Source organism: Sapajus apella, unplaced genomic scaffold, assembly GCF_009761245.1.
Source record: "Sapajus apella isolate SASKATOON/1434 unplaced genomic scaffold, GSC_monkey_1.0 scaffold8, whole genome shotgun sequence".
Lineage (NCBI taxonomy): Eukaryota > Metazoa > Chordata > Mammalia > Primates > Cebidae > Sapajus > Sapajus apella.
In genome coordinates, this window is record NW_022436948.1 from 1,608,226 (window position 1) to 1,633,790 (window position 25,565).

The following is a 25,565-nucleotide window of genomic DNA, read 5'->3' on the forward strand; positions in this document are numbered from 1 at the left end:
GAGTGGCACCTTTCGAAGCAATAAAACATACGGCTACATTTAAGAGCGAACAAAGAGGATTAAATACATATTTGTATTCTCAATTAAAAAACTACGGTTCTATCATCTTAATTACGCCACGAAACGTAAAGAAACAAGTTTGCTATCATGCCACTTTTCGTTATACTTCGAGAATGGAATGCAATATCGTTGGTCTAAGAGAGAAATAAAATGCCTGTATCAGAAGTAACAGCCCAAACCTGCTGACTAAAAATATTAACTGTGAACTAAACACCACAGTGCAGATGTCCGACATGGAAATCTGGACAGGAACACATTTTAGCTTAGGTTCTCCAGCGTGTAAGTCGGGACTCCAACACGTTTCAGCGTCCACAGCCCAATGTGACACCTTCCCTCGCACCCATCCACAGCGCAGTAATTTTCCTTCTCCCCGTGTGAATACATCAAAAGTCACCTCGGGCCCCCAGCTGCCCCAGATTGTTCCCGATCGCTGCAGACGCCCCGCACCCGCAGGAACTTCCCCGCCGGGCCGCCCGCGGTGCAGAGCATCCCGCTCGGACACTGCGCCCTCGGCAGGAGACGCAGGACCGTCCAGGGCGCAGCCTCGTCCCCAACGCAGTCTCCACTCCCGGGGCAGAGCGTGCCCTCCCCACAGGGCAGCAGCCTCCCCTGCCCAGCCCCAGCCTCGTCTCGGGCGCAGCCTGCTGTCCCCCGGCGCAGAGTCCCCCAAGGGACAGAGCCTCCCGGCCCCGGGCGCAGCCTTATTCCGGGGCAGCCTCCGGTCCCCGGGCGCAGCCTTATTCCGCGGGCAGCCTCCCGGCCCCGGGCGCAGCCTCGGATCTCCGGGGCACAGCGTCCTCTCCCGAAAACGCAGCCTGGGTCGCCAGGGCGCAGCCTTGTCCCGGCGCACCTGCCCTCCCCGCGGCGCGCTGCATCCCACGCGGACTCGGTGCCGCGGGAGGGGACGCGGGGCCGCCCGGGACGCAGCCTTCTCCCGGGGCCGAACGCCCGAGCAGATGGGCGCCCCGGGAGGGTGAATGCCAGGCGGTGCCGGGGCAGCCTCGCCTCCCCGCGGGCGCCCTCCGCTCCCGGGACGGCCCGCAGCCTGGGCCCAGCCGCCAGCCCCTGCCCGGCGCTTACATAAACGCCGCCGCCGCGGGGTCCGGAGCCTCCGCGCCCGCCCGAGCCGCCGCGGCCCCGCGCCGCCCTCACCTCAGCCGCAGCCGCGCCGCGCCGCGCCTGGTCCTCCACACGCGCGCCCTCCGGCCGCAGTCCTGGGCTGGGCGGCTCTCCGCCTCGTAGGCTGTGCGCTGCGGCGCGGCGCGGCTCCGGCCTCGCGCGGCCCGGAGCCCCGGCCACCGACCTGGCCGCTCGGCAGCGCCGCCGCCAGGGCCGCCTCAGCGCCTCAGCCCAGCCGCTGGCGGCTCCGCCCCCTCCCCGCCCCCGCCCGCCGGGCGCGCGCGCGCCGAGGGGTGGGGCCGGCGCCGCGACGCCGGACGTGCGCGCGCGCGCGCGATCCAGCTGGTCGCGGTTAGCCTGGGCTGTGGCGTCTTCCTCAGGACCACCTGCAGCCGGCGAGCTTGGGGCCGGGACCCTGCCCGCCTTCGAGTCCTCCTCTGGGTGCGCGGCTGCTGCGTTTTGGGGACTGGGTCTCACTGTCGCCCAGGCTGGAGCGCGGTGGCCGGATCTCGGCTCCCTGCAGCCTCGACCCCCCGAGCTCACGCGATCCTGCCGCCTCAGCCTCTTTGGTAGCTGGGACCGCAGGCGCCCCGCACCCGGCTGCTGGCGTTTGCGTTTTGTGGAGGTGGCGTCTCGGTGCTGCCCAGGCTCCCGGCTCCGGGGCCCACGCGCTCCTCCCCGCAGCTGGCGCCGCCCCTGCTTCCCCAGCTCCCTGAGTTGTCTGGGACGCGCGGGGCCCGCCCCGCATTGGGTCAGAGCTGGCGGCCGGCGGGGGTCGCGGCCGCCCCTCTTCCCGCCCCTCGTCCTCACCGTAGACTCGGGGAGAACCGGGTCGCGGGCCAGGACCCCGGAGACGGTCCCCTCCGTCTCCCGTTTAGTCCTCACTGACACTAGCAGCAGCTCCCAATTACCAACGTCTGGGGGTTGGTGGTTTTGTTTGCTTGATTTTTTTTTTAGGTTGATAGTAAAAGCATTTTAAAGTTTTGTTTTTTTTTTTTTTTTTTTTTTTTTTTTTTTTTTTTTTTACAGCATATGCAATAGACTCACTGCTCGATTTATCTGTTTATCTGTATTTACCGACTTGCACAGTTATACCAAGAAATGTTTACACAGATGATGATAAGCATATGTAGAAATGCAACATTTTCACAGACCAGAATAACCAACTCCAGGCTGCAGTTCTCTGCACGAAGATGAAGTTTGATGGGGAAACTCCCTCAGCTCCTGACCGCAGCGACCTGAGCCTAGTGGAGCAGCTGGGGACGGTGGGCAGAGCCAGGTGTGGACAGGCGGTAGGTCCTGCACCTGGATGCGGGGAGCAGCAGGCTCCAGGGTCAAGTTGAGGGTGTGCTAGTCCGGGCCTCCAGGCCTCAGGTGGCCCACTCTGCCCTCTGCCTGTTGCCCCCCTTGTAAAGTGGGGAGTAAGGGACCATCACGAGCCAGGGGTTGGTGGCACATGCTGTGGTCTCAGCCACTCAGGAGGCTGGGACTGGAGGGTCACTTGTGTCCCAGAGCTGAAGCTGTGGTCTGTGAGCCGGGTGCCTGTAAATAGCCACTGTGCTCCAGCCTAGGCAACGCTGAGACCCCGGCTCTGAAAACCCACAAAACTTAAAAGATGAACACAGATAAACTATGGGAGCCCGGTATGCGGTAAGCACTCTACAGGTGACAGCCTGGAACCCAGGACAGGTCACGGAAGGCTGCTGGCTTCAGTCACTGCCTGGTGGAAAACAAGCCTGTCTTTGGGACCAGCCAGCTAACAAGTGAGCGTTTCACCACATCTGAAGGCAAAGTACCCAAATGGGCAACCGTGGACGGCTATGTAAAAATCAAGGCTCCTGGGACACCTTCTCGGGACACATTCTTAATAAACAGATACGTGCATGAGGACTTTGTATGCATTTCTATGCAACAGGCCACCCAAACCTCAGTGAGCAAAAACCTCTCTTCACTGCTCATGACCCTGTGGGCCTGCAGCTTGAGCCAGTTCAGCTGAGACTGCTTCTCTCAGCCCCACGAGGTGACCACTGGGCCTACTTATCAGCAGTGGCCTCCTGGCAGATCCGGGCCACGTGTCACCAGCCAGACTGGCCGGGCCTCCCTCCCGGCGGGTCTCTATCGGTCTCTATTGGCAGCGAGAGAAAGCAAATCCCTGTGGTGCTTCCATCCCTCTCCCCAGGAGAAGCAGGTGAGATGGCCTGGGCCTGAGTGGACGTGAGGGACTGCACGGAGGATGGGCGGAGGGAAGCATGGCTCATTGGGGCGGTCACTGTGGCAGTCTTCCACAGGCCTTCACTTAGGTACGACTTGGTGTGGGGAACACAAGATAATCCCCGGAAGGGAGGCTGCTTATGCAAGTTTCAACTTGTCCTCTTTCTCCCTCCAGAGCAGCAGAAAGCAGATGGCGGCCAGGGCCGGGACCCTCTGCTGTTCCCACGGGCCTCTCCAGAGGCTCTGCAGGACCAGCCAGCAGCCTCTAATGGTCCCGTCCTGTTCCACGCCCTCAGATGCCATCCTCTCCACAGAGATGGTTCCTGCCATGGCGCTCTCCCTAACTTGGAAGAATGGCACTCCCCTTGGTGCTGATGTCAGGGAGGAAAGCAGTTTCCAGTCGCCCAGGCCCAGGACAGGGCATTCCCAGCTATGGTGGAGCATGGAGCTCCAGGATGCCCACTTGGGTGCCTGTGAGATGAGGCGCTTTGAGAAGGAACCCTGCAGTCTCCTGAGGAGGTCCAAAGAAATTTCGAGGATATCTCAGCCATCCGTTCTTTGTTCACTGTGGAAGTCGAACACTAGGGCTCCTGGAGGGGCCCTGGGTCTCCATAGAAGCATTAGCAGCCACCATCTACTTCCTGGACTTCCGTGCCTGCCCCACCTCTGTTCTGTTGTTTACTGCCTCCTTTGTGGGAATTATGGAATAAACAATCACTTTGGTGTCCCAGAAGATGAACCTGATGCTCGAGGGCTTGAGTGCAGGAATCCAGCCAGGCTCCCTCTGTATGCCCCAGGATACGGAGTTAGGCTTTGCAAAAGCATGTGAGACATCAGCCGCTGTGAAACATGGTCTACACAGCACCAAAAACCCGTTTGGCCATGTTTTCCCTTCAGTAGAGTTAAATGGCATGACCCTGTGACTGTCCCCCACAAGAAGAATTACAAATTATGCTGGCATTGCCAGTTTACAGGATACAGTGGCACAAAATGATTTCCGCCAGCTTAGGATATAGACCCAGGCAGACTAGAGAGATTAAGTGGATTTCAAACTGTGGTCTCAAGCCTTCCGGGAACTGCCCGAAAGGGAGGGAGGCTGCCTGCCTGGGAGTGGCCCAGCTGCCCAGCCTATTCACACACTGGGCTTTCAGTTGAAAAGTGTTCAAAGCTTACACGTGTAAATGCCACTGATCTGTGAACTCCCTTCCTGTCATGCCCAGAGGCTGGCAGAGTGTAGCTAGAAGGGTGGGACCAGAGGGCTGGGTCACGTGACCTGCGCACGGGGGTGCTGGCCTCCCTGGCCAGGGTGGCCAGCACAGCCTCTCTTTCCCTTTCCAGCCACACAGGTCAATCGCGTGCTTGGATTTCTGTCTCCTGAATTACAGAGTGTGTTGCCAACCTGCTGTGCTGAGGCAGTGGCCCGGTCTTGGTCCGGGTGTCCTAGGACTGATTGAAGAAGCCTATTAGACTGTAGTACCTGTGTACAACCAAAGATGTAGCTTTAAACAATCTTGTTTTGTTTTATTTAATTCTGCCCAATCTATTTGAGGAAGGACACTCATGGGTACTTTTTAGATTATAGCCTAAAGTGGATTATTGATTTCCTTGTTTCTAAACCATCAGAAGGAACATAAAACTGCTAATAAGAGGTGACCAATATTCCATGATATCATGATTTGAGACATAACATTTTTTTGCCCTATATTTTAAAAATAAAAAGACATGAGACTGGAGTGGCAAAAACCAGATGGTCCCAAACCATTCAATCAGCAGCTGCCATGGTGGTGGATACCTTGTGTAAGGCCCGCCCAGCTCACAGTGTGCCACCGTCCCCGGGACAACTCCCATCTCCCACAGTGATGGAGCAGGAGTGGTCTGTCTGTGCTCTGTGACAGGCATGCAGTCCACCCCTACTCCAGGACATCAGGCGGGATTCTGACTCCCAGGATGGCCCTGGATGCTTAGAGCTGGCATTGAGACAATTGTAAGTCTCTCTTCGTGCCTAGGCCTGAAAGGTTTAAGTCCAGCGCAGTTAGGATGGTCTCTATCACTTGCCAGCCTAAAGAGACAAAAATGGAGTAGACATACAGGGGCAGGCGAGAGAGGACATTCTGATGACCTTGCAGTGCCATAGGCAGTGTGGTGTGCGTGGGTGAACACGTGGCCAGGAAGATGTCTTTGCTTCAGGGCATTCATGTTCTAGTGTGGAGATGGCATCAGGGAGCCGTGCAGTGTGATAACTGGGACACCATCCAGGGCAGGAGCAGAGGCGTGAGGGTCAGTGCAGACCAGGCTGTGCCATGCAGCGCCAGCCGAGTTGTTTGGCCTCTCTGAGCCTGTTCTGTATCTGTAAGAAGGAGTCGAAGGATGAAAAGGCTCAGGTGGTGACAGAGAAATGCAGTTTTCTAATGGAGAGGCATGTGAACGGTTGCAGGAGCCAAGGGCGCTGCAGCCGCCCCACTCAGGAGCATCAGAGCTAGCTGCAGGAAGCTACGCTGAGCCTTGGAGGATGAGAAGACATTGATGGCAGGAGCGCCCACAGCAGAGGAAAGAGCACTTCCGTGGCACGTAAAGTCAGAGAAGAAAGGAGGCTTATGCCACCACTGGTCAGAAGAGTCCTCCTGATCGGGCCACTTAGACCTGCAGTCTGTAGAGACCAGGGAAAGGGAACGTGATGCGTGATGAAATCAGAGGTGGGCAAGCTGAGCCTTGGCCTGACGCTGTGCAGTCCGAAGCTAAGAATGAACATTAAACATGTAAAGTGTTGGATTGGTTGAGGGTTCTGAAGAAGATATGCAGTGGGCTTATGTGGCCAGCAGAGCTGTAAATCTTTGCCATCTGGTCCTTTACAAAGAAAGGTAATCCCTGGTTTAGCCAAGTAGGGTCTACTTCTGGAGCTGGGAGTTAGAGCAGCTGCCATCGAAGCACACAGACCAAGGGTGGCAGGGCAGAAACACAAAGCCAAATCAGCACCATGGGCGAGGGGACGGGATCTCTGAGGCACCCAGCGGTGTCTGCCTGGAGCTCAGGCACGCGTGCAGCTTCCATGCAGAACACTTGTATCAGGTGTCAAGAGTGAAAGTAGAAAGAGGTAAGAGGATTTTGGAATTAGACTCAACAGGACTTAGTGATAGATTCACGGGAGGGGCGCGGAAAGGGAACATCAGGGCTCACCCAGGATCCTGGCCTGCACTATTGGTGGATGATGGCGCTCTCGGGTGATGTGGGGATGGGGGAAGAAACCCGGCATTCCTTTTGGGTGCGTTAAGTTTGTGATGCCTACAGGATGGCTGAGTGGCCGTGTTAGGACAATAGCTATGTGCAAAAGACTGATGTCCGGAGAGGGGAGCTGTGCTGGGGACGGACATCTGAAACCCTTGAAAATGGAAGACGTCACCCATCACCTAAAGAGAGGGTGGAGAAAGGAAAGAAGGGAACCAGGGAACCTGGCACCAGATCCAAAGAGGCTCAGCCTAATACCAGAGGTGAGCACAGAAGAAGTGAGTGTGGGAGGTGGGAAGACCCAACGAGGCGCAAGAGAAAAGATGGTAGTGTTTCTCTGGAGGCAGAGGCAGGGGACTGCTTGAGACCAGGAGTTGGAGGCTGCAGTGAGCTATACCTCACACAGCATGTATTCCCTTGTGTCTTGATTCTTTCGCTCGATCCTGTATAAAGAGTAGAAGGAAGAAATAAATATGGTTACATAGGCATATAATTTTAAATTTACAACCAAAGTCTTAGATCTAATTAAAATTCAGCAAGATTACTGAATGTAAAAGTGACACACATGCACACAGCCCCAAAATGATTTCTATATATCTCAACAAACAACATGTAATTTGGAAGATGACACTGCTTACAACAGTAACAAAAGTATGAACTAAAAATAAATCAAAAAAGAAATACATGATCCTTAAGCAGAAACTTATTTTTTAAAATTATTAAAAGAGCAAGTGAATATAGAGACACACCAAACACCTCAAATTCTTTGTGGGATGACTATAAATATATAAATCAAACAAAATTAGCAGCTTCACCAGCTTCTTTTGAATGACACTAGATTTTAAAAATAAAACAGATGCAGAACCAGGATGACTCCTGGTAACATATGACTCTAAAATAATGGACTAGAGGCAGGAAAAAGAGACCTTTTTTTTTCTATTTTGCTGAGTTATGTCTTAATTATTATGTTAACAGTCTTTCCTGAGAAGCTAAAAGGTTATTAGCAACTGAAGCCAAGAGAGGAGGGGTGGCGGGAGGGCGTGGGCAGCCTGGGCTCTCTGCTGGATCCCCAGGAGCTGTTCTGGAGGGGCTGGAGGCTGGAGGCTGAGTCTAATCACAGTTGGGTTAGTGACAAATTAGATGGCTCATGTGGTTATTTAAAGCCTTCTCTCTAGGGAACTTTCAATTACCATATATTCAAGATCTTGCAGTTTATAGTTTTAAACTGGAATCTCAGGGACTCGGACTAACTGTTACCTATACAAGTTACTCAGGGATACAGCAGTTGTGAACAGTGGTGTAAAAAGTGGCCATCATCGGCTGGGCGTGGTGGCTTACGCCTGTAATCCCAGCACTTTGGGAGGCCGAGGTGGGTGGATTACAAGTTCAGGAGCTTGAGACCAGCCTGGCCAACATGATGAAACCCCATCTCTACTAAAAATACAAAAATTAGCTAGGCGTGGTGGCAGGTGCCTGTAGTCCCAGCTACTCAGGAGGCTGAGGCAGGAGAATCGCTTGAATCCAGGAGGCAGAAGTTGTAGTGAGCCAAGATCATGCCATTGCACTCCAGCCTGGGCACAGAGCAAGACTCCGCCTCAAAAAAAAAAAAAAAAAGTGACCATCATCGTGTATTTTCAAACATTTTTGTTGAGGTATAATGCATACACCAAAAGTATCCATGTCATAAGTGTACATCTCAACACGAATGTGACCAGCTCCTACGTGCCCCTCCCCAGCCAGGGCTGCCTCTGGGCCTTAAAGGTAACCTCTGCCCCAACTCCCACCTCTGCAGATCGGTTATACCTTTTTTTGCTTCACATAAGCGACATCACACAGCATGTATTCTTTTGTGTCGTGATTCTCACTTGATGCTGTGTTTATGAGCTCCATCACCCTGTGTGGAAGCAGCAGTAATTCACCATTTTCATTGTCATGTCCAGGGTAAGACCATTCCACAGCCTATTTATTCATTCTACTATCGATAGAGATTTCTGTTGCTTCCTAATCTTTGTGATTATGAGTAATGCCTCTATGAACGTCCTCATGTGTCTCTCTTAGTACACGTGTGTATGTTTCTGTTGAGTGTGTACCAGGTCGCAGGAGACACATAGGTCCCACTCTAGAGGTCACACTGATTTTCCAAAGTGTTGAGCCACTTTATACTCCTACCAGCAGGCAAGGAGCTTTCTGGCTGCTTCTTGTTCACCTGGACAGCTGGTGTTGATACTTTGGCCACTCCAGAGGGTCGTGGTGTTTCCTTACAGTGGGTTTAATCTGTAGTTCACTAACGATCAGTGAGACTGAGCATCTTTCCATATTCTTATATTCCATATGCACATCCTTTCTGGTGAAGAAGCCACAAGTTTTCTTTATTATTTACTTGTAGAAGTTATTTGCATATTCCAGACACAAACTCTTGGAAGCTATATGTGTTACAAATAACCTCTCTCAACTTGTGTCTTGCATTTCCATTATCATAGTGGAGTCTTTTGTAATACAAGAGTTCTTAATTTCAATTAGTTCCAATTTAGCTACCCTTTTTCTATGGTTAGGGTTTTTTTTGTGTCCTGTTTAGAAAACCTCAATGACTCCATGGTCATGATAGTGTGCTTCTGTTATCTTCTGGAAGGTTTATTGTTTCAATTTTCAGATTTAGAGAATAATTCACCAGGAATTGTTTTTCTGTACAGTGTGAGGTAGGGGTTCAGAGTCAGTCCATCAGTGTTGTGTGTGTTTGGTGTCCAGTTGACCTAGAACCATTTACTGACATGATTTCCTTTCTCCCTGCTGTTCTGCTGCAGTAGCTTTGTCAAGAATTAAGCATCCACATAGGCATGGGTTGTGGTTTTTTTCTGAACCATTTTGTTCAGAAAAAACATCAGAAAAACCATTTTGTTCAGAACTGCTACTTCCTGTCCTAATTACTGAAGCTTTCTCATGAGTCTTCTTTAGACACCGTAGATCCACCTTCCAGTTTTTTATGCTTCAAAATTTTCTTGGTTATATTTGGTATTTTGCATTTCCACTTAAATCTTTGAATTGGCTTATCAATTTCCCTAAAACATTCTGCGGGAATTTTTATTTGAATTGCATTGAAGCTGTAGATCAATTTGGTGAGAACAGATATTCTCACAATATTGAGTGCTCCAGTTCAAGTTTATTCCTACATTAATTTAAATATTCTTCAGTTGCTTTCATTATTTTCTAGTCTTCTGTGTCGATATTACACACATAGTCCATTAGATTTAGTCCCAGACATTCAGTGCATTAGATGATCATTTAAAATATTTCCTATTTTTATTTTGTAACCACAGATTTTCGGTGTATGTAGAATGCAATTGATCTTTGTGTATTGACCTTGTACCAGCAATCTTTCCAGATTCACTTAATAATTTCAATAGTTACCTGCAGATTCTTTTGGGTTTCCTACATATGTGTCATTTTGTTTGTGAATAATGACTTTTTCATTTCTTCCTATCCGATCATTTTATCCTTTGTGGCTTTCTTCTAGGCTTACCTCACCGGCTGCTGCAGAAAATAAGTGTTAGTGGTGAGCCTCCTCATTCTATTCCTGACCTCAGAGGGGACACTTTCAATATTTCACCAGTAAGTGTGAGATCTGTGGTAGGATTTTTAAATATAGATATTTTTAAATATAAATATTTTTAATTTATAGGATTTTTAAATATAAATATTCCCCCCAATGAGATCAAGGACACTCCCTTCTAGCTCCACTTGGCTAAGAGTTTCTTTTCCTGAATGCATGCCAAATTGTATCACATTCTTTCTTCTGTATTTATTGAGATGATAGTGTGATTTTTCTGCTTCCTTATATTAATATGGTGAATTAAGTTGATTGAAGTTAAAATGTTATACCAACCTTGCATTTCTGGAAAAAGCCCAATTTGGAACAAGCCAGGGAGATACCACAGGATCCTTCTAGCAAATCCCACTCTCTGCTTGCCCACCCCCCTTGCTTCAAGAACAAGCAGTGGAAGAAACAAGGGAAATGGTGAAGAAGCCCAGGCCTCAGGGCTCCGACTGGCCCTGTTGTGGCCTAAGGCGTTGGAGGGGGGACTTTTGTGGCCTGGCTTGGTGGTGGTGGGGGCTGCTGTTGCCTGGCGGGTGGGAAGTCTGTGGCCTGGGTGTGGGGGATTGCTGATGGCTGTGGTCTGGGCACCCCCCAACTATGTCCTGGCCATGGGAGGCTGCTGTGGCCTGGCCCTCCCTGGCAGATGAAAGGCTCTGGGCCTCGTTTCACATCAGCTCTGGCTGATGTGAGACAAGGTCACTTACTGGACATTGGTCCCTTCCTTGGGCTTCAGTCTCCTTGTCAGAGAGCCTATCTGTAAAGTTATGAGTCAACAAAGTATGCCTCAAGCAAATTGTGTAAAAAGAAAATATAAACTAAACATTAAATACTCCATCAGGCACACAAATGTGAGCTACTGTTCCGGCCTGCACTGAGGTTTGAGGCTTGCCCCTTTCCAGCACCCCACAACGATGGGATGTGGCACACGGTGTTTGCCGGAAACCTCCAGATTCAAGGGGAAAAGTCTCTCTGCCTGTCCTATGCTGGCCACCATGGGGACCTGTGATGGAGTACTTATCAGTTCTTCGGCCAGGCTCTTTTCAGGGGGAAGGGTCTCATGTTGGTCACCCACGCCTAAGGGGATTGAGAGGAGGGAGGGCACATCTAGGAGGCTGCCACCCCACATGGCCCTGCGAGAACCAGGAGGGGCCCGGGTGGCTGAAGGAGGGCAGGCCCAGGAACAGGTCCCAGGCCCCCTCTTGTCCTGGCTCCTTCCAGGACCTCCTGGGAACACAGCACACATTCCAGAGAGATGAGAGCAGTCATAGTCTACACGGTTTTGCTTGAATGGCATACAAGTATAAGCCCACCTATTTTTGCTTTCTAGAATTCCACTTCTATTTTTGGTGGAATATGAAAGCTTTGACTATTTCCCAAAGTGGAAAAACACAGATTTTTCCTTGACTGTCTGGTAATATCTTCGCTGCTCATTAAATAAGTGCATTCCGTCTGCATGGGCACTCAGTGAACCCCCTTCCCTATCTCCTGAGCATGAGCTGGCTGTGCGCACCACACACAGAGCCTTTGCAAGCCCTTCTGTATTTTATGTATTCAAGCTTCAGCACTTCACACATATCCGAGTGGGCAGATCTGAATAAGGGCATCATCAGATGTGCCCACCACTCTGCAGCTAAGGACTCCAAGGAAGCTTCTCCATGAGGATTCCAGGGCTCAGGTCCCAGGCCCCACCCCTCATGTATCTGTAAAACAGAAGAGGAGGAGGGGGAGGGAAAGGAAGAAGAGGGGCAGGAGGGTAGGATGAAGGGGAGGGGTACTTACACTCCTTCCACTGACTGAAAGATGTCTGCGGTGGCCACTGGGGTTACTATGGAAGAAACGTGCCCACCTGAGCTCACTCCCACTAGCAAATTAGCCTCCATTACAACAACTAATTCTTTCAGTATTTTGTGACAGGGTCTCACTCCGTTGCCTAGGCTGGAGTGCATTGGCAGAACCATGGCTCACTGGAGCCTCCACCTTCTGGCTCAAGCAATCCTCCCACCCCAGCCTCTGTAGTAGCTGGGACCACAGATGCACACCACCACACCCAGCTAATTTTTTTATGTTTACTTTTTGTAGAGACAGGGTCTCCCTATGTTCCCCAGGCTGGTATCAAACTCCTGGGCTTATGTGATCGTCCCACCTTGGCCTACCAAAGCGTTGGGATTACAGGTGTGAGCCACTGCATCCAGCCTTAATAGGTCTATTTCTTGACTCTTTATTCTGTTCCATTGATCTGTTTGTTTAGCTTCCCACAGACACCACATTGTCTTGAACCCTATAGCTTAAGAAAAAGAAGCTGGTGTCGTTCCTGCAGACTCTGTGTAGGATCGTTTGCCCCATTCTAAGTTCTTTGCATTTCCATTAAACTTTTAGGATCAGCTTGTCAATTTTTATAACAAAGCCTGCTGGAATTTTTATTAGACTAATATTGATCAGTCATTCTGTTGCCCAGGCTGGAGTGCACTGGCAGAACCATGGCTCACTGGAGCCTCCATACCTTCCATTGCCTTAAGCATGTCTTCCTGTTTTGGGGAAGGATGGACAGTTTTATAATACTGAATCTTCCAATACATGATCATGTCTCAGTCCATTCAGACAGCTATAGCAAAGTATCATTGACTGGATGGCTTATAAACAACAGATATATATTTCTTGCAGTTCTGGAGGTTGGAAAATCCAAGATCAAGGTGTCTGGTGAAGGCCAGGCTCCCTAGCCTCTGGCTCCAGGACTTATACCCTTCGCTTGGTGTTCTCAGGCCTTTGGCCTTGGACTGAGTGTTTTACCGTCAGCTTCTCTGGTTCTGGAGCTTTTGGTCTTGGACTGAGCTACACTGCCAGCATCCCTGGCTCTCCAGCTTGCAAATGGCTTGTACTGGGACTTCTCAGGCTCCACAACTGATGGTGCCTTCTTGCTATGGCCTCACATAACAGAAGGCGCTAGATAGCTGTCTGCAATGGGTTTTATAAGGAAACTAATCCCATCATGAGGACTCCACCCTCGTGACCAAATCACCTCTAAAACCATCACCTTGGGGGGTCAGAATATCAACATGTGAGTTTTAGGGGGACAGAAGTACTTAGACCATAAGACTCTCAATTTGTTTAGGTTGTCTTTAATTTCTCCTGGCTGTATTTTGCAGTTTTCAGGGTAAAGGTCCTGCACATCTGTGTTAGTCGCATTTCTCTAGAGAAACAGAACCAATAGGATGAGTGCATACATGGAGAGAGAGAGAGAGAGAGAGAGAGAGAGAGAGGAGAGAGGAGAGAGACAGGCAGACAGAGACACGTAGATAGTTGAGAGGGGATTTATTAGGGGAACTGATTCACATGATTTTGGAGCCTGAGAAGTCCCACTGCCGGCCATCTGCAAGCTAGAGACCCTAGGGTGCTGGCAGTATGGCTTGGTCCAACTCCAAATCCCCACAACCAGGGAAGCCAATGGTAGAAGTCTCAGTTCAAGGTCAAAGGCCTGGAAACCCAGAAACGGGGTGAAACGCAGCTGTACGGAGCACTACATGAACCATGTCTCTTTTATCTGACTACCGAGAGGGCTCAGTGACTAACAGCGGGTAGTGTAGACAGCATGAAGATGTTGAACAAGGGACAATTCATATCCTGTGCAGGACACAGCAGGGTGGTGCCAGATTTCATTGTGCCCCTCAGAGAACGTGCAAATTAAAGCATATGAATTATTTCTGGAATTTTCCAGTTTATAATTTTAAAATGCAATTGACTGTGGGTAACTGAAATCACAGTCAGTGAAACTGAGGATGGTGGAGGCTGCTGTACAAGATTGTGGGGTCCTGCCGACTTCTCTAGTTTCATTAAAGAGCAAACTCTGGCAGGATATGTCATATTTGTATAACACTCGAGAGCTGTACTTGCTATGTAATTTGCAGGGTGCACTGAAAAATGAAAATGAGGCTGCTTATTCATGAAACATGAAAAAGTTCCTTTTTTCCAAAGTCTGTCTCTGTGTGTGCGCCTCCCTCCATCGCCCTCCCCTGCCCTCTCAATCTGTCACAGTGATTTTTACTTGCCGTTACTGCTGTGCTCCCTCGAGGAAGGGAACACCTGCAAAGCAAGTAGGGACCTTCACAGGCAGAGGCGTCAGGGTCAGAACGTTGGAGTGGCCTTGGGTGAGTCGAGGCTCCAAACCCCATAGGGCTTCTCTTTCAAAGCACACATTCAATAATAAAATTGTTAAAATATCAAGGTAACAACTGCAGAGCACTCAAAATGCAAACACCGTCCTCCTGAGCATGGAACCCTCCTGAGAACAAGGTGCTGAGCACGGAACCCTCCTGAGAACAAGGTGCTGAGCACGGAGCCCTCCTGAGCACCAGGTCCTCCTGAGCATTAAGTACTCCTGAGCACCGAGCCCTGCTGAACACCGAGCCCTCCTGAATACAGGGTCCTCCTGAGCACCAAGCCCTCCTGAGCACTGAGCCCCCCGAGCACTGAGCCCTCCTGAACACAGGGTCCTCCTGAGCACCAAGCCCTCCTGAGCACTGAGCCCTCCTGAGCACCAAGTCCTCTTGAGCAACAAGCCCTCCTAAGCATTGAGTCCTCCTGAGTACTGAGCCCCCTGAGCACTGAGCCCTCCTCAGCACCAAGACCCCCTGAGCACTGACCCCTTCTGAGCACCGAGCTCTCCTGAGTGCTGAGTCCTCCTGAGCACTGAGCTCTCCTCAGCACTGAGCCCTCTGAGCACCAAGTACTTCTGGGCACCGAGCCCCTCAAGCATCGAGCCCTTCTCAGCATCAAGCCCCCCTGAGCACTGAGCTCTCCTGAGCGCTGAGTCCTCCTGAGTGCCGAGCCCCAGGAGCACCAAGCCCTCCTGAGCACTGGGCCCTCCTCAGCACCGAGCCATCCTCAGCACCGAGATCTCCTCAGCACCAAGCCCTCTGAGCACCGAGTACTCCTGAGCACCAAGTTCCCCTGAGCACCGAGTCCCCCTGAGCACCGAGTCCTCCTGAGCACTGAACCCTCCTGAGCACCAAGTCCTCATGAGCAACAAGCCGTCCTGAGCAACAAGCCCTCCTGAGCAACAAGCCCTCCTGAGCACTGAGCCCCGTTGAGCACCGAACCCCGCTGAGCACTGAGCTCTCCTGAGCGCCAAGTCCTCCTGAGCTCCGAGCCCCCTGAGCAACGAGCCCTCCTGAGCACCGAGTCCTCTTGAGCACTGAGCCCCTCTGAGCACCGAGCTCTCCTCAGCACCAAGCCCTCTGAGCACTGAGATCTCCTGAGCACCAAGCCCTCCTGAGTACTGGGTCCTCCTCAGCACCAAGCCCTTTTGAGCGTGGAGCCCTCCTGAGCACAGGTTCCTCCTGGGGGTCTCCTAAGCAGCTCACAGTCATGCACCTGCCTCGCACACACCAGTGACAGGAGCCTGCATGTCTGGTGCTCTGAGGTGTCTGGGGCCTGCCTGCTATCTCGCACTCAGCCTCACATTCACTTACAAGGGGCCAGGCGATTAGCAGCTGAGACTGTGGCTCTGAGAGCTCAGGGAGCTTCTTTCACAGCAGCAGCTCCTCCCACAAGGGGTGGATTCCACCCTCTGTAAGATGGCAGCGGGGACTGTAAATTCTCTAACAGTGGTGGGACGGTGAGCAGCCTTTGCTTTACTAATAGACACATGTATTCTGTATTCACTTTCATGGCCAAGTGTTTTCTTAAGCCGATCAAGAATGGTAAGGTGTGGGTCACACCCTAGGGAGAGACGGTGGGCCCGGTGGCTGAGACAGCAGCTGGGACAAGTCTTTCAGTCACCCAGGCTAGCAGATTCATCAAAGTTGTGTGAGGTGCTGTGGTCAGGCAGTGCTTCTGCTTGGTCAGGTCAGGAGGGACTTCCTGAAGGAGGCGACGCTCTTACAGGACAAGTAGTCATTCCCCAGGTCCCGAAGAGGCCTGGGGGAGAGCCTGTACCCACGGGGGAGGAAAGTGACATGTACCCCAACCAGAAGAGCCAGGGAGCCAGCGCCTCTCACTCAGGGGCCCTCCAGGGCTTCTTGGATGGGAGGGCCTGGCATGGCAGGGGCCAGGGGCCAGCGAGGGCAGGGGAGGGACTAGAGAGGAGAGCAAAGGAAAACAGGTGCAGCTGGTTGGGAGGGTCCTGAATGCTACTTCTGATCCCGCCACCCTCCCATCACTTGCCAACCTGCAAAATCCTCTGTGTTCTTTTCTTTATTTTTTTTGAGACAGGATCTCTCTCTGTTGCCCAGGCTGGTATACAGTGGTGCCATTGCGGCTCACTGCAACCTCAGCCTCCCAGGTTCAAGTGACTCTCCCACTTCAGCCTCCAAGTAGCTGGGACTACAGGTTCACACCACCACGCCCAGCTCATTTTTGGATTTTTTTTTTTTTTGGTAGACATAGGGTTTCACCGTGTTGGCCAGGCTGGTCCCAAACTCCTGATCTCAAGTGATCCGCCCACTTTGGCCTCCCAAAGTGCTGAGATTACAAATGTGAACCATGGCACCCAGCCAATCTTCTGTGTTCTAATCAACCCTAATTAAAAGCCCACACCCCTGCCGCCATCCCTGCCAGCCCACTGCCCAGCACCTCCTCCCCTCCCTGTCCCCTACTTCCCCCGTGCCTCTCCCTTCCAGCTCCTCGGCCCCACACCATCCCTCCCACTCCCTCTCCCCACTCCCACTCCTTACACCCCTCCCCCCTCCCTGCCCCCACTACCCACCCTCTCCCTGCCCCCCTCCACACTCCTCCTCCTCCCTGCCCCCACTCCACCCCCTCACTACTCTCCTCCCCACCCACTGCCCCAGCACCCCTCCCCATCCCTGCCTCTCATGGCCATCTTCCTGAAGGGTAGCACCCTCTAGACTCTCTGGAACTTTATTTGTCCACCTGCCTGTGTGTCCAGAAACTTCTCAGACCGGTGGACACCCCCAGCTCATCCAGCCCCCTCCTGTGTGTGGATGCTCAGACTGTCGCCAGTGTTTTGCAATTACAAACATCGCTGCAAACGAAGGACATCAGGCACAGGTGCCTTTGATTTGGACTGGAGACATCTTCCTGGGGTCAAAGGTAAGTGTGCGAGTTGTTTCGTCGTAGGGTGTTGCCAACGCCCCTCTGGGAGGGCTGTAGCCCGGGGTGTCCCCATGAGGGACTGGGGCCTGCTTCCCTCAGTGCAGCTGGCGGATGCGCCGCCTTGTGGATTAGAGGCAGCACCTGGCGTTCTCCGAGGATGAGTGAGTGAGCAGGTTTCCTGTGTTTCAGGCTCATTTTCATCTTTTTGGGGAACTGTTTGTGTCCTTTTCCGGATGTCTATCTGATTTCTGGTCCTTTGTCCTCAGTTTGTAAGAGCTCTTCATCTATTAGGAATGTTGGGGATGGGGACGGTGGCTCACGCCTGGAATCCCAGCTCTTTGGGAGGCCAAGGTGGGCAGATCGCTTGAGGTCAGGAGTTTGAGACCAGCCTGACCAACATGGTGAAACTCTGTCTCTACTAAAAGTACAAAAATTAGCTGCCAGGAGTGGTGGCACACACCTGAAATCCCAGCTACTTGGGAGGCTGAGGCAGGAGAATTGCTTGAACCCAGAAGGTGGAGGTTGCAGTGAGCTACAATTCCACCATTGCACTCCAGCCTGGGTGATGGAGCAAGACTCCATCTCAAAAAAAAAAAAAAAAAGGACGTTAGTCCCTCATCTGTGGCTTCTGTTGCAAATGTTTTCTCCTAGTTTTTCAGTTGTCTTCGTTTATGGTGTTTTCTTTTGGCTATGCAAAAATATTTTTCCTTTTTTATATTCATATTTACCAATCTTTTCTTTACTTTGAGTCACAGAGGGTCTATCTCTGCACCCAGGTGAGAGAAGAATGCATCCATGTCCTCTTCCAGGACTTGCCTGAGCTCACGTTTCTCGTGTGGGTTTCCGAGCCGCTGGAAGTGTGTTTTTGTGCATGGTGTGAGGGGGACCACTCATCTTTTCTCCAAGCTGACCTGGTGTGCCCGTCGCATCTCCCCCTTATTCAGTGTCCACTTGTGCTCCAGAGGTTTGAGGCGCCCCCTTCACCTCATGCTGTCCTCCCGGGTGCATGGGCCTAGTTCTGGGCGTCTCGTCCACCCTGTGTCTGCCTGTCTGTCTGTCTGGCACCACCAGCCGGAGGACACTGCGCTGTCAGTAGGGCTGGGGCTGTTGGGGGAAGGGGTGCAGGTGGGGGACCGGGCTTTCTTTTTCAGGGATTCCTGCCTATCTTTGAGGGATAAGCATTTCCTGGGATAGGATTCATTTACGTGAAGTTTAGCAGTCCTTCAGTTTCACTCCATTTCTTTTCCTTCTGTTAAATTCAAGGAAAATCTTTAACTTCCCCATCGACTCAACCATGAGCTGCGTGTTCCGTCTATGGCTTGCACAGGGCCTGGCCTCACCCGACGTGAATGAGGGGGTTTCTGGGCAAGGGGCTTGGCAGTGACATTTTTAGTTTATTGTTGCATTCTCTTTTGTAACTTTGGGTATTGTTTGGCTCTTGACAATATGCGTGCATTCTTCCTATGAGGAAACCAAGTCATTATTCCAGAGTAGAATTTTTCCAGGAAGGAGCCAAGAGCTCAGACAGCTCCCAGTGGGGGAGGAGACGAAGTAAATCTTGGTCTGCAAATTGGAGCTCAGTGCATTAATATTTCCTAAAAATACCTCTCATTTGCATCTCTTACAAGCAAATGTTTTGCGGAAAAACCGTCCTTATTTTGGGATCTCTGGAGTGGCAGCGCCTTTCCGCCGCCACGAGTGGCCTACATCTCCTCCCTCTGTTCCAGCTCATTCTCACCTTACATGAATACAAGGCGCTGGAAGGTGCAGGGAGAGAGATGAACGGTGACGAAGGGAGCAGTCTCTGTCCCACATGGCAGCTTTGGGGTTTTGTCTTCCTTTTCATCATAAAGAGATGTTTTTGTGTGTTTCTTTCTCATGGCTAATTTGAGATTCTGGTTATTTAAGGAGCCCAGAGATGGAAGCCAGATGACTCAACTCCGGATTGGGGAGGGATTTCCTTAAAAGACCTCTCAGTTTGTGGGAGCGCAGACCAACATGAGCGTGTACAATGCATGCTCGTCATGCCTGGCTACCCTGATGTACTCAGACTCGGAGCTGCTCGGCTGAAAAACTCATCTTCCTTCCCACTGTGGCTCTTGTTCAGTAAAACCAGCAGAAGCCACAGGTCGACGGCATCCGGTCAAGGGAGGGAGGGATCTGAGCAGCTGTGGCTGGTGTCCACTGCAACTGTAGCACGGTTTGCTGGCCAGGCCTGCTGAGTGTGGCAGTGTCTGGCCCCATCCTTGTGCTTGTAACCTGAAGTCAGGCCTCGATGCTGTTGGGACTCTTCTTAAGATGGGCTCTTCAACTCTGCGGCAGTTGCCTTTTCTGGCGCTGTGGGTCCCACACTGGCGGGTCCCTCCACACCACGCCTCCTCCTGCATCTTTGAGAGGCTGGCGATGCCCATGACAGTCACCTGCTGTGGTTGGGAGGGGCATTCTCTAGGGCAGTCCTAAGGGTTGGCCTGAAGACGTGGGGGCTCAGAGCTGTGAGTTCCTTGCTGGCATGGTCCCTCCATGTGTTCCCTGGTGCCAGCGGACTGCTCCTCACCTTGAATTTTTCAGCACACAGTGCATTCAGGTGGGTAGAACCAGCAAGGTGTGATGCTAGACTGGCGTGGGGGCGTGGGGGCGTGGGAGAAAGGCCCGGGGATGGTCCAGGGACCCGCCTGTGTGCTGGCCGGCAGGTCTGTGCTGTGCTCAGATGAACTTGGGAGGAAGGGCAGACACCTGTTTCCGACTGTGCTGGAGTGCCCGTTCGCCAACGAGGTGGAGGAGTCCTGTAGGTGGCTGGGTGTTGTGATGGTTAATTTCATGTGTCAACTGGACAGGACCACAGGGTGTCCAGATATTTGGTTAAACATCACTTTGGATATTTCTGTGAGGATATTTTTGGAAGAGATTAGCATTCAAATTGGCAGACTGAGGAAAGCAAGATGGCCCCTCCCAGTGTGATGGGCCACATCCAGTTAAGGACCTGAATTCAACAGAGGGTCCCCTGAGTTAGAGAGACACTGATGCAAGTGGAACTCACTCCTACCCGCTCTGTGTGAGTGGAGCTTACGTTTATTTTTAAGAGACAGGGTCTCACTCTGTCACCCAGGCTGGAATGCAATGGTGCCGTCATGGTTCACTGCAGCCTCCAGCTCCTGGGCTCAAGCAATCCTCCCAGTTCAGCCTCCTGAGTAGCTAGGACTACAGGCACATGCTACCATGCCCAGCTATTTTTTTTTTTTTTTTTTTTTTTTTTTTTTTGTAGATGAGGTCTCCCTATGTAGCCCAGGCTGGAATCAAACTCCCAGGCTCAAATGATCCTCCCGCCTCAGCCTCCCATGTGCTGGGATTACAGACGTAAGCCACTGTGCCTGGTACAACCTAACTACTTTTAAAGATACCTGTGCTTACCTTGGCCAAGAGCCATGTTGTGTTGGAGTTCCTGGACACAGCCCTATCTGGTCACATGGCAGCTGCTGAAGGCTTCGGTCTGATCTTGTGCTGGCTGGAGGGCCAAGCTGGCATCTGGAGGACATTTCTGCATTTAATGAGCAGTCTCTGGAGGGTCCAATTTTCCTTCTAGGTTTCCCTTTCTCAGGGCACCATCCTTGCCAACCATTTCCTACCATAGCTGGTGGTGGCCAAGTCCTCAGGGCCTCTCTGAACGCTAGCTCCTACACCACTCACAGTCCCTGATGCAGGCCTCACCTAGGGCAGTGGCTTCTCAGAATGTGAACCCCAGTTACACTCCCAGGTGCCAGCCTTGTCTTGTGTAGCCTGTGTGGGTCCCGTGACTTGGAAAATTTTAATCTTATAAACTATTAACCTGTGATTGTAGGTAATGAAACAACCAGAGGGCTTCACAATATTAAGATCAAATTCTATGACAGAAGCATTTGAATTGGGCTCACTGCATGCCAGGCGCTGCTGTAAGCACTCTACCTGCAACTTCTCACTTGATCCTCAGCAACCCTGGGAGGCTGGCATGGTCACAGCTGCACTCACGGGCGAGCAGGCCTGTGTGCGAAGAGGTGGCGTCTCCCCTGCAGCCACGCAGTGGGGGGGCCACGCCAGCTCCAGCCTGCCCCTGCCACACCTGCAGGCACACTCAAGCCACCGGCCCGCTGCCCCTTGCATGCAGAGGGTAGCTGGTCTCCCCGGTCAGCTCTTATGCTCCCTCTGGCCCCACTATGGGGTAGCATCTCACACAACACCCAGAGTAAGGGCCCAGTGTTTAAAGAGATGAGTGTGAAAAGTGCGTCCACAGTCAGGGTCCCACGTACTCTCGCGTCATTCCCAAGGCTACAAAGAGAAAAACCAACAGCAACAGAACAGTAACAACAAGCAAGCTGCAAACCAAAGGCATATGCAGCACACAAAAGGTTAACATCTTGCCTGGTTCAAGAGCCAGAGATTAACATCATGAATAAAACTGCAAATTAAAAAAGATAACAAGGTGCCATGTTTCATTATCAGGGACTAACAAATACTAAAAAGAAAGCTATGCCCGGGGTAGGGGATGCTGGAGGACACGGGGCCGGTCACTGATTCCTGCAGGATGCTCTAACGATGCCCATCAGAAATCTTAAAAATGTGTGCAACGTCTTAAAGTGTGTCCTGCGGAGATAACAGATTCACAGCCTTTTTATAATAGCTGAGATCTGGACAACCTAAACGGCCAGCGCTGCAGCATCACTCAATGACGTGCTCATCATGGCATTCTACGCAAGTATTGCGATGATCCAGCTCTTCATTTACTGACCTTAAGAACTGCTAGTGATATAATCGTTACGTGAAAAGACGTGTACAGGGCCTTGCAGGTCACAAGGTCACAGCACAAAGTGCATGCGTAGTTTCCTTCGTCCACACCTGTGGGATGGGGTTACAAGTGGCTTTTTCTTCATTTTGTTTATTTTTCTTGTTTATGTTTTTCTACAAATACAAGTAACATATAGCAAAGTGTAAAACAGGTCCCCACAGCGTGAGCAGAGTCCGTGCTGTTTCTCAGACCTCTGCTCACTGGGAGCTCGGTAGGCAGCCTGGCTCCTGTCCCCTGCCCGAGTTCTGCTGAAAAGCGAAGCAAAATCTCCCTGAGGAAGGGGCCTCACCAGCTCCCGCACTGGAGGAGCCTCTAAGCACAATGGACTGGAGTCTGACTGAGCTGGTCACACAAGCCCCTGCTGACCACCTGCCATGGGCCGGGACAGCTTGGGGACGGAATGTTCTGGAACCACAGCAGTAGGTCAGACAGGAACTCTGGCACAGACGCCCCCTCTCTGAATTCTTGTCCAGATCCCAATATGGATACAAAACATGGCAAGTATGAGCTGAGGCTTAGCAAAGCCGCATAAATCCATCGCTGCTGCGAAAACAACTCGAATGACATGGTGTTAGGAACAAAAACCATACAAGAATTCCGCGTCTGGGAACGACATTTCTAAAGCAGTTCTGGTTACAGAACAGAGGTTAGTATCATGAGGTGAACAGAAAAGGCTGAAATGTTAGCGGAATTTCAGGATACAGGAATGAAAGGAAGTCCTGTAACTTAGTGAGTATGTTAGGGAGGCCACGGCTACAACAGATAGACAAGCACGTGTGTCGCGGCCCAAGGGTAAGAGAGGCATGTTTGTTATTGGTGAGAGCAGGACAAACAGGGCCTGGGTGGAGCGGGGCTTGGGGACGTGAGAGGTTTGGGTGGGGTGGCACTTAGGGGCCCAGCTGAGGAAGGCTTCCCTATCTTCCTTCACAGGTGACTTTGAGGTCCCCGGAGCTGCTTCCCTGGCCAAGCTGGGGAGAGATTGTGAGTCCCTCTGGAAGCCAGGGGGCATCCCTCCTGCTCACTGTTGCAGCCCAGCCCAAGCCCACCCAGCTGCAGGGGAGCCCGGATGGGTCCAGGTGTGCCCAGGAACAGGAGAAGGGACAAGAATTCAAAGCAGACAGCAGCATCCGCCTGCATTCATAGTTAGCAGTTGACTACTTTGACACTTGAGAATGTTTTCTAGAATAAAAAGGAGTAAGAAAAGGTTGAGTTTGGCAAAGATATAAGGCATAAATTCATGAGAGGTGCTCTCCTATGGACACAGCAGGTCACTTCCACTGCCTTAGAAATCTGGAAATGAGGAAATTCCAAGACCCACGAATCTGGCATTTATCAACGATTTTTTCTTTCAATGACAAACGTAGAGGTATAATTATTTTGTGAGCATACAGAAAAACATAATTTCAGACTCACAAATTACTGAAAAGTATTGATCTACGTGATCAATTTTTATGTAATCAAAATTTATGTAAATAATATTAAAAATGTTGAATTAAAGATTTATTTTCCAAAAAGAACTTTTGTAGCAGACATTGTGTATCTTTGGTGACTTTTAATTTTTTAAACAAAATTTCCTCTTTTTATTCCAGTGTGTTTTTTCCATTTAAAAAATTTTTGATGCTCATACAACTTGCTCTGACCACACTTATTTTTCTAAATTCTTTTGTAATCAAACGCTGTGTTTTCATTTTGTACCCAAACAATGTGAGCATTACCTTGACCAAGAAGCCTGTAGATGAATGTCCACCAGATGGGCTGGTGTCTGGCACTCCCTGCAGAACACGTCCAAATCCTGCCCAGTTGGTCATGAAACTTCCTAGAAACGGACTGGGTGGCGGGGCGAGGTAGGGGAACCATCTGCCTCGTGGTCCTTAGCATCTAGAAAAGGAAAGGATTCAAAGGAATAAGAAAGCATCCTTCTTACTGGAGTTGCTTTCAAGTTGAAGGACGTTAGATGGGAAATCCTAAATCAGAAGAAGGTAAATTTAGCTTGCAAGCATAATCATTACTTTATTAGTTGATAATGCTTTTCGCTCAATACATGTTTGGCATGGAAAACCCAAAATCAGTTTTTAAACTGCAGCTATTGAATATGGAATTTCCCTTGCAAATGACTTCTCACCAAATGAATATATCATCTAGAGATGGGACTCTATTTTAAGGGGTTACTTTCTTTAGATAGCGGAATGCCTGGAGACCACAACCAGATCTGAGAACATCGTATCTTGGTTTTAGTGGAGCAGACAGCCAATTTCCCAGACTTAGGGCTTAAAAAATGTTGAAATGTATTCCACAGAAAAATCTCAAAAGTTAACCATTCAACTTCACATTGGCCTAAGAAACATTTTTAGACATAAAAGCGACTCTAAAATTCTACTTTACTGAGCTTTTCTGAGAATATGATTATGCAATCACTAAGTGGAAGTGACTTTTTGCTATAATTTCTGGCTACCCTGTCTCACCACTGTAGCTTTTGGATACAAAATGAAAAAGGCCAGCCTGGAAGGGATGATGTCTATACTGGCAATATTTCTTACTGTCATCACGTTTTGTGTAAAACAAATACCTACTATTTTGAGAACAATTTTGGATATGTTTATTTTGGTTATAAAATTTAAACAATCTTTTTCTGAGTGTGATGCTGTTTTATTCTCATATTTACTAAGCCCCACCATGAGTGGGGCCGGGGGAGTGATACGGGGACCCAGCCTCTGCTGATCCTCAGTCACCCTGACCTATTCTTAGTTCTCGCCTTTCACTGTGAAGTCTGCTTGAACCTGTCACCTGCTTCATCAGTTTTAAATAACACCTCTTAGCCCTGGCTGTAAAGATGAGTAAGTCAGCACACTTTTCCTGCTCCCCACCTTCCTTCCTTCCTTTCCTTTCTTCCCTCCCTCTCCCCTCCCCCCTCCCCCTTCCCTCTCCCTCCCTCCTTCCTCCCTCTTCCCCCTCCCTCCCTCCCTCCCTTCCTTCCTTCCTCTCTCTCTCTCAATCTCTTTCTTTTCTTTTTCTTTTTTTTTGGACAGAGTTTCACTCTGTCACCCAGGCTGGAGTGCAGTGGCACGGTCTTGGCTCACTCCAACCTCTGCCTCCCGGGTTCAAGCAATTCTCCCTGCATCAGCCTCTTGAGTAGCTGGGATTATAGGTGCCCACCACCATGCCTGGCTAGTTTTTGTATTTTTTAGTAGAGCTGGGGTTTTACCATGCTGGCCAGGCCGGTCTTGAACTCCTGACCTCTGGTGATCCTCCCACCTCGCCCTCCCACAGTGCTGGGATTACAGGCGTGAATCATTGTGCCCAGCCTCTCCCCACCTACTTTCTGCCTTTCTCTCCAAACCATGGTTAGCATTATGATTTCTCCATTCTCAGAAATGTATCACTTTACATTCTTATAAATTTCTTCCAGACATATTTATTCTAGCCTTAGTCCTATAGTTAGATTCACAACTTACTGCTAGTGCTTCTGATAATGTTTTAAAATTCATTTCTTAGTTG

The 25,565-nt window shown here is 50.7% G+C and overlaps 1 protein-coding gene and 1 long non-coding RNA gene across 4 annotated transcripts in view; one reads left to right on the forward strand and one right to left on the reverse strand.

Annotated features, from left to right (window-relative positions):
* Positions 1-1,376, reverse strand: part of ADARB1 (adenosine deaminase RNA specific B1) — a 148,088-nt gene extending 146,712 nt beyond the window's left edge. Inside the window, exon 1 of one of the 3 annotated variants that reach the window (XM_032276723.1) lies at positions 1,213-1,376. The gene's annotated coding sequence lies outside the window, so the exon portion shown is untranslated. The remainder of the gene's footprint in view (positions 1-1,212) is intronic. The other 2 variants (XM_032276725.1, XM_032276722.1) reach the window with 2 other exon arrangements.
* A 140-nt stretch (positions 1,377-1,516) lies between these two features.
* On the forward strand, positions 1,517-4,126 carry LOC116550736. The gene is made up of 3 exons (XR_004268559.1): positions 1,517-1,620; positions 2,209-3,367; positions 3,566-4,126. It is a non-coding gene; the product is annotated as an uncharacterized LOC116550736 (long non-coding RNA).
* Positions 4,127-25,565: the final 21,439 nt, after the last annotated feature.